Here is an 8,144-nt window from a genome sequence, read left to right on the forward strand (position 1 = left end):
AAAAAAAAAAGAAGAAGAAAAAAAAAAGAAGTTTGCTGCTTTGCCGAGGGAACAGCACAACAGCTGCACATGGCATTCCCAAGCAGATGTGTGAGGCAGGCACAATATTGGGAATACAGCTGGAAATTCCGTGCAAGCACCAGAAGAGCACGGGCTAACACCACGGCAGCAGCAGGGCCCAGGTGAGGCACATGGACAGGCACAGGTGACAGGGATGCACAGGGTGGCAGTTCTGGGAGAAGACAGCTTGGGCATAAACTCCCAAAGGCTTTTTTAGTCACATCTACCAGTGCCAGGTATTTCAGGCAGTACATTCACACCCAAGCAGTACAGACACCACCAGATTTTATTTTTGTTTTTTAAGAACCAGGTCACAGATCCCAAAGTTTCTATTTTAAGTGTTAAGAACTAGTACTCCCAAGACAATTACCTCATCTTCAAGCCAGGGTATTGACAACAGGTAACTGGAGCAGTTTTAAAACTCAACATCATGGATTTGGAGTACTTAAGGAATATGAATGCTTGGAGGCCAGCAATTGTGCCCATGGTCCATGTGCTGGTGTCTCCAAGAGCCACAGCTCTCTGTCCATTCATTTATGGGAAACCTGACCGACAGTTTGCCACAAATTAACCCGTGGAAGCACACACTTTCTGTTCCTTTCCTCCTCTAGACACAAAACTTTGTTTCCAAGACTCTTGTTTCCACCCCTTTTCCTTGAAAACAAGCACATTCAGGCCACTCCTGCAGACAGGGCTCCAAGGTGGGCACACCAGTGCCTGCTCCAGCAGGGTCATGTTCCTGATGCTGTTCCGTGTCTTCTGCTCTCATGTTCAACACTCAGTGCTTTATCAGACAGAATGACATGAGGGAATTTCCCTTCCAGGTGAATTTGGTGGAGACATCCAAATACAGTTCCTTTGCTGGGGATTTTTCCACCTTCTTCCACAAATAACCTGCAATACCCACATATAACCACGTGCAATTTATGACTTCATTCATTCTGTGCCAGTGTCCACATGTCAACTCTACACATTTTTACACCTCGTATGATTTTTAACCATCTTTCCCTTAACTTCACAGGGCAAAGCTTCCCTTAAAAATGAACCAATAACTGTGTTTCACTACCTTTGGCTGCAGCCAGGCCAGGCCATACAGAACAGATGATGATGTCCTCTGAGTACTTACCAAGTCACTGCACTTACACCTAAAAAACCGTGTACCATTAAAAATTAAATGCATGTTAAAATAGTCAAGTTCCCTCAAAACTGAACAGGAAAACTTTTGCAAGCCTTCCATGCCCTGCTCCATTCCATACATCCATGACTGGTTAGCACAGTGTGTGGCAGCAAGCTTTGGACTGTTCACCATTCCAAATCCTGGAAGGTTTGACAACTGGGATAAAGTCCAGCGGATTTCCCATTGCCATTGGCAGGAACAGGTGTGTGGGGGGAATGAGAACGTGCAAGACACCCAAAAAGGCAGAAACATGCTTGACAATGTGATTTCAGACAAAGATTCTATTTTAAAATTTGACTTGTATTCTGAAGAATAATTTAGCTCAAATTTAAATAGCTGGATTTGAAAAGAAATGGCAAGAGTTGTACTTAGCTGCTGCCACTGCAAAAAAATCTATCCTGGAACATACTGAACTATGAATAACTCCACAGAAAATTCATAAAATGCACAGCTCATTTCAATGCCTAATTGCAACTGAAAGACTCAAAACTAATCAACAGAATTATGAGAAACACAACTCATGGTTTAAAGCTCTGGTTTCATTTTACACCAACATAATGCAACTGGTTTCAGGGGAGGTGGTACTTATTTACATGGAAATTGGAGATGTTAACAATGAGGAGACGCCTTCAAAGCAGGAAAACTCTCATTTCTCTGAAAAAAAACCCCCAAACCAAAACCAACCAACCAACCAAAACCAGAAACAATAAAAAAAACTCCCAGCCCTTCAAAATCTGATTTTAGACTGGCAAAGTTTATTTCCCTATTATACTGCAGGTGTTAACAGAAACAGTAGAAAATAAGACTAGATGCTGCACTGCAAACTGCATTCTGGCCAGAGAATGAGGCATTTTAATCCCTGTGTGCATAAAAATCACGGACTGTCCATAGTACCATTCAACCATGGTTCAATAAAACCAGGTTTCAAACTTCACCAACTTTCATCTTGATCACCTTGATGTTCTTGATGGGGTGGCAAATACAAAAGTTTTTCCTTCCAAATCAGGCAATGCTGAAATGCACACAGCACCATGAGCCTTTAGGGACTGCAATTTGTGCTTTTTAACCTAAATATTTCAGCACACATGTTTTGACAGTTTAACCACAGAGAAATGAGTGACATGCTGCTACAACACACTGGTGTGGTTAAACCTACTCGTGTTGGAGAAAGCAACGTGACTTTATGTTGTGAAGATCCAGGGCAGTTTTTTTCAGTTCAAAGACTCACTTTTTAGTTTTATTAACCTTAAACAAGGCAAGCCATCTTTAGTTTCAAACCAAGTTTCACAAGTCTTAGCTAAATGCAGTTCCTGGCTGAAGATTCAGAGATACCAGAGTAAAAGAGCAGATAATAAAACACGTTTTTCATCTCTTAGTAAGATACACACGGAACAAATCTAAACATAACCTTCCTGAAAGGTACGCAGCATAAAACAGCCTTGAAGAGAATTCTGGTAGAAAATTGCACTCTATTTCAGGCTTGCCCAAATAAATCAGAGGAATTTGTCCAGCACTCCTCACTTTGAACTCAGAGAAAGCTCTGACTCACTCCTTTGTAATACTTTCTAGTACAAGGAGGTTCACAGGGTCAACTTTTATCCCTAATCTTGTGGAACATTCCTCAGTACCTCCAGCTCCACAGCTTTATGCACGCCAAAATACAGACTGCAGAACTCTGGCAGAGACATTTAACCACGCAGAAACTGAATTACAGGCTAAAGAACTCCGGCAGTGCTCCCACCTTACATCAGTTACACCTAGACCTCTTCACAAACTGCACTCAGAAAAAAGCAAGACCAAGTGTTCCAAAGCTTGAAACTTTAAGTGTGTGATTTTTCTTTATCAAAAACAGTTTTATGATCTTGGCATCTGACAGTGAAGAAGTAAAAATGTTTCATTAGTTTAGTATGAAATGTATATTTGAGCCCGATAAAATCCTTACTGCTAAATCAGTCTTCTTGAGTTTCTTCAACTTTGTTCCATAAAGAAGAAAGAATTACAGTGAAGGAATTTTATTATCCTTTTATATTGCAAATGTAAATTTTTTTTACCCACAAGATTTAAAAACAGCTTTCAGAAGATAAAACAGTACCATGAATTAAATCTTGAGATGCAGAAATACCGTTTTCAATTGCCAATTTTACAGCAATAAAAAACTTGATAATAAAATATTCATATATTGAACTAGACATGAATTATGAAATTGTTATTAAAAACCTTAAAAGCATCCTAAGCCCCTCTGGACTACACACAGGTAGGACTGACTAGGAGGTACAGTGAAGAAAACCCAGTTTTTGTGAATTATGTTCAGCCTGGGATGAACCTGGAGATACAAAAAAAAAAAGAATAGTACTTAACACATGCTTTCAACACCCATCTGTAAATATTAAACCAGGTAGAGACCACAGAAATCAAAGATTTTTGTAGTACAGGGGAATATTAAAAATTATATGAGGTCAGTGTGTTTCTGCTAAGAACCAGAAGCAAATGTAACAGACTGTGCATGAAAAGCAAGTACAACTCTGTTGACTAGAGACACACATAATTAAAGTGAGAAACACAGCAAAACAGACAGGGTATGGAAAAGGAATTGTGAGTTGTTATGACCATGTCTCTCTCAAGTATCCATGTGCATTTTCTACAATGAAAATCATGATGAGGGAATGCCCGTTTCCACAGCCTCAGTAAAATTAGATTTGGACACACATGGATACTTCTGAGGAGACAGCATTATGCTTTCCTTCAGAGGCTCCAGAAATACCTTCCAGTAAGATTTTGCTGTAGAAGCATTTCACTGAAATGTCAATTTTCTAAGTCATGCAGCTTGCCAGACCCCTGTCACTAGACACTGTGACCTTGTAAAATGAATTTAAAGCATAGCATCACATACCTTGCCAAATTTCCATGTATACATCAGGCAGGACAGGTTCTGCATTGTTTCTTGAAAGCCCACAAAACAAAAGGATGATGGAAGAAACGCTCTCAGAATTCCATGTGAACACAGCACCACCTTGTCTACTCGCCTTAAATCCTCTCCAAAAGGTAAAACATATTCAGTAGTATCTGTTGGTCCTCTGATCTCAGGTATTGACCATTTTAAAACATATTAGCAATACATAGGAACAGCTGTTGCTCTTCCAGAACAAGGTCTTGCTATATCCATACTGCAAGTTTAGAGTGATTTGCTCCCTTCTGAAAGTGTCCATTATAGTGATATGAGAGATGATTTTGGACCTGCATATCCTTGTTCCATAGAATACATAAACCCAAGTAGGAGGCATGATTCACCTAGGAACAGTCCTAGAAACAGTCACACTTTATTTTTCTTAGTCTGAAATCAGCCATGTTTTTAGATAATGGTCACCAACACAACAGAATTTTCTCCTACAAAACCACACCATGTACCCGTAAATGAAAGAAGCCCCAATTCACAGCAAGAGTTCAGAAAATACTGCACCTCAGCTTTCTCTGAGCATTTGCAAATATACAGACCAGACTTATTCTCTACAGAACACAAGAGGAGCAAGGCATAAACGTTTCCAGCACTTCACTGTACAGCAGGGATCTGGTACAGCAGCTCCAAGCTGTTGATTCCAAGCTGTATTAGTGTAGACTCCCTGTGCTTTCAGGTGAGGGTAAAACTCAATTAGAAATGGTTCCACAAACACATATTGCAAAATTAAACAGTTCTTTTAATAACTAAGAGGGTGATTTTCCCCACAGTCAGTACCTGAGTTGGAAGATCTGAACTAAACAATAAATTATAGCAATTGGTCTTTCTCATCATGCTGGACAACCATTAAAGGAAACAAATCATTAATGGAGAGAAAGAGATCTGCCTCACTGAAAGGACCAAAAAAACCACAGAGTATTTTTTTGTGGAACAGCAGCCCAGTAATAACTCCTCATTTATTAAGGTCAAAGAACTAGCAACCCAAATGGAGGATGGCAGCTTTTCATCATCCCCTGTAACATTTATTCCTCTACAGAGTTGGCTCCAGTAAGTCATTTTCCATCCAGGAAATGTGAGCATTATCCAGTTTCATGTGGTAGACCCAGGATTCTTATCCAATTCCTACCCACCCCTGTTCCAGAAGTTGTAAAGAATGGGAAGATGTTCAACAAGCAGCTGTGCATATCTGAAACTACTTCAGTTATCCAAGCAGAACTGTCAATGCAGACACAACAGAATGCCAAGCTAAGAGGTCTACATTAAGTAAAGGTCTATAAATTCAAATGCTTAACTCAATTTGCTCCTTAAAGTTTCTTTGTTTAGTCACCTTGGGTGTTCTAGCTGGGCTGTTCAATGTGCATCTGTTTTCTCAGAGAATGGCCAGAGGGCATGTGGTTTCTACTTTTGTAATTTTAAAGCCACATTCTTTTAAGCAAGCAGATTAAGCAGGTTTGTGTCTGAATGGCCACGACACTTTGGGTACTGCTGTGGTATCTGTGTAAGCCTGTCATGAACTTAAATGTGTTTGACAATCTGACTTGGCACCAGCACCACACCCGGGGCTGCCACATGTACCACCTCCCCTCAGCATCATCCCCTTTCCTCCTCCTCCTCTCCCTGCCAGCAGCTGGGAAAGACAGTTGCTGAGGATCTGGGATCAGTGGGAAGCTGGGTTCACACAAGGAATGAGCCCTTGTTTCTGAAGGTAAATATTCAAATGCTATCACCCATCAGCACAGGAAAGTCAGCTTACACTGAATTCCCCAACACAACCCCGTTGTTTTTCTTCTGAACAAAACAATGCTGTCTGTGCAACTGTGATGCCTCATTGACAGCTCCAACACCAAGAGAGAAGGCAAAGCCATGTTTCTTCCCACTGCACTTCAGGAATACTTTAATAACCAGTAAGATTCAGATCAGCTTTAATCAAAGCATGAGGAGCTGTGTATTTAAGCAAGAATAACTTGTATTCAAATAATCATTACTGATGTCAAATTAAAGTCTTGAGTCATTACCCTTTAAATGTCAGTGAGCAGAGCATGTCATTCACATCCATGGTCTAGATGAGCACACAGCCTCAGACATGACAGAATCGGTGTTCACTCATCAACACAAAGTCCTGTTTCTTTTCCAAGTAAAATATCCAGTAAACACTTCAGCATTTTCTTTGATTTGAAATTACAGTAAAGAAGGAAGGGGGATGTTTTTCAGGTGATACTGAAAAGCACAACAATTTTTAAATTTTTTTCAAACCATCAACTAGATTCACAAAAGTTGCTGAGATGAAACACAACAAAGACCTTCCCAGCAGCTACTGCCTTGCAGTTGCCTTTTTATGAACAGAAACTTCATTACATAGTGAAATCCTTAAATCAGTGTTGGACAGGCAGCACATATGATCAGAACAAATGAATTCTCACTCATTTTCAAAAGAACAGCTTCCTTTTGCTATTACAGCAGCAATCCAGACCCCAGACTGCACCTATATATGAAGATTCACGCTGGAACCAGGCAGTTCTTCACAAACCCCATCAATTTTTTGGAAGGATACTGAACAAAAGATTGCCTGTATCTTGCAAAGTAAGAACAGTGCAACAAAATCTTTTATTGCTGACCAGGAAACAGTTTCATGTGAGTAAAACAAACACTCGTGCCCTTGTTCAAAAACAGTCAGATAATTAAGAAGTATCAGACACTAATCATGTCCATACAGTTTAAGTCTGCTTCCTTGTGTACAAACACAAGAAAAACAAATCACTATTTTTTTCTGCAAAACTAAGCCTTATATTCACCGTGAGACTTTTCTGAGTGAAATGAAGGCAATGGTTCTGGTACAGTGAATAGCTTCTCATGAAGTTATCTTAGCAAGGAAGAAGGTTCTGCAGGAAGAGTATGCCAGGACACTGTTAAAAAATATACACAAGGAGGCAGGACTGATGAGAAGCTACATGTAACCTTAGATTCACAGCCTTACTACTGCAACTCTGCAAAATACAAAACGATTTTATAGGAAAAGTTTTAAATAAAACATCTTTTACATGATTGCAAGTGCATAGTTTACAAGTTCAGCCTTGTCTGCCTGTTGTCAGTTTTACAGCAAAGAGGGACAATGCTTTGACAGATGACAATACAGGATAAGCCCTTTATCATGTTTCACTTTTATTGAACACCTTCTGCAAACGCAGATTACAACCCTGGGTTAGGTTGCACGCATCAACTTAAGCCATAAGAAATCAATACTTTTTGAAATCCAAATCCTAGCGGTGAGGGGTTAGGTAGTGGTTGATTTCTGCAGTTAGAGAAATTACAACAGTGTTAAGTGTCACTCATAAAAGCAGTATGGTGCAAGAGGCTCTTTGGTGCCAAAAAATCGTCAGTGATGCATTTATGAATGCTACTGAGTAGAAAGCAATCTAATTTACAACTCTTCCTCGCAGTGCTATAGAAACATTAAAGGACTCTGGAGACTCCCCTACCTTGAACATCTGCGAAGAAATATCACCATTACAGAAAAGCTGTATAAAAATCAATGACAAAAGACTGAAATCAGAAGGTATATCCTATCTTTCATCCTGAAATACAGGTCAGGTACGGCCCAGCTCTACAGCAGGCATATTAAATAATCAGATTTAAAGTGATCTACACATTGAGACCTGAAAGATCACTGCCTTAATCTCACACCCAGTTATATGGGCATTTAAGTGGCAATGTACTTGCATCATCTAAATCTTCAGTAAGAACATACTGCTTATATACCAGCATGCATCCAGAGCACAGTCTATGTCAAACACCTACAGTTATGTAGAAACCCCAGATTTCAAGTGAAGTCTAAGAAACCCTAAAGTAACTCGCAATTTATACCTCTACTGACTCGTGATTTTTTCAAACAGCTGAGTGTAACAAAAACACAGACTTACTGGTGAGGGTTTTTTTCCAAACTACAATGTATAGGCC

This window comes from Lepidothrix coronata, unplaced genomic scaffold (genome assembly GCF_001604755.1).
Source record: "Lepidothrix coronata isolate B3197 unplaced genomic scaffold, Lepidothrix_coronata-1.0 Scaffold25, whole genome shotgun sequence".
In the NCBI taxonomy this organism is placed as follows: Eukaryota; Metazoa; Chordata; class Aves; order Passeriformes; family Pipridae; genus Lepidothrix; species Lepidothrix coronata.